The sequence below is a fragment of the Gigantopelta aegis genome, chromosome 1 (genome assembly GCF_016097555.1).
Source record: "Gigantopelta aegis isolate Gae_Host chromosome 1, Gae_host_genome, whole genome shotgun sequence".
Lineage (NCBI taxonomy): Eukaryota > Metazoa > Mollusca > Gastropoda > Neomphalida > Peltospiridae > Gigantopelta > Gigantopelta aegis.
The window spans coordinates 42029046-42030526 of NC_054699.1; positions in this window are offsets into that span (position 1 = coordinate 42029046).

Genomic DNA, 1481 nt, shown 5'->3' on the forward strand with positions numbered 1-1481 from the left:
CTTAAGATGATCTTAGCGCTAAGATCGCTTCGTAAAACGGGACCCAGACAGCCAGACAAGATTGTCGAGGTGTGACCTGGTAGCCGCACCATTCGCTATAAACATATTGGCAGTCTTCGTACACGTATCAACCAACCGTTTTAAATGAAGCAGCTACCAAGTTAAAAAAAAACTTGTGTTTAACAACACCACTAGAGCACATTGATACATTATTAATCATCTGCTATTGGATGTCAAACACTTTGTAATTCTGACATTTTTCCATAAGCAGCAATGGATCTTTTATATGAACTGTTTCATGAACAGGACAGCACATACCACGACCTTTGATATACTAGTTGTTGGGCAAAGGTTGGGACAAAACAAAATAGTCATAAAATGTTTCCACCTTGGTGGTTCGATTCTACGGTTCAAGCACATCGAGGGCGGGATGGGGGGGGGGGGGGGAGGGGGCGCTCTACGACTGAGCTAAAATTAACTGAGCACTGCACAGTAACAAGGTTTATAATGTTACTGTGATTTTGTAGTTGCTTCCTTTTGTCGAATAGAATAGAACAGATGTTTAACGACACCCCAGCACGATCCTTTTGTTGAATAGAATAGAATAGATGTTTAACGACACCCCAGCACGATCCTTTTGTCGAATAGAATAGAATAGATGTTTAACGACACCCCAGCACGATCATTTTGTCGAATGTGACAGGGTTCTCTGCCAGAGGGTAAAATGGGTATGGCGTCATACCCAATTTGTTTTGCAGATTTATTATTTTTAAAGTTAACCTTTTGACAAAATTAATTACTCTTATCATTATTGTATGTTTTTTTCTTAACCCTAATCCTAAACGTAACCCATTTTCTTTCCGGGGGAGGCCTCCCATACCCACTGTTGACTGTGGTTGCATTCAATTCCATAACACCATGCCTACCCAAACTACTGGCAGAAATACTGGATGAGACCAGTCTCAATCAGGCACTAATGATCAATGAAAAGTGCTTTTACATAACTCGTTAAGTCCACAATTGGAAAAAATAGGGGGGGGGGGGGACCACGTAAAAAAACCCACTCCAACCCCCCCCCCCCCCCCCCCCCCCCCCCCCCCCCCCCCCCCCCCCCCCCCCCCCCATAAATTGCTTGCTCGATACACTGGTTACATGCATATTGAGTATCCCCGAAAGGATTAAAACCCCTTATATAGTTGAATAACAACCTGTTGGGTATATATATGCAAGGTTATCCTTATATCTAACATAAATCGTCATTTAAAATTTTTTTTACAAGGAGCTCGTGGACTTAAAGAAGTTTGTAAAACACTCTTCAAATGTTGACCAAAAAACCCCAACAAATATCCAAAACACGCACACACACACACACACACACACACACACACACAGACAAACACACACCACCAGCACCACCACGACGACGACGACGACGACGACGACAACCACCACCACCACCAACAACAACAGAGGCATGCGTA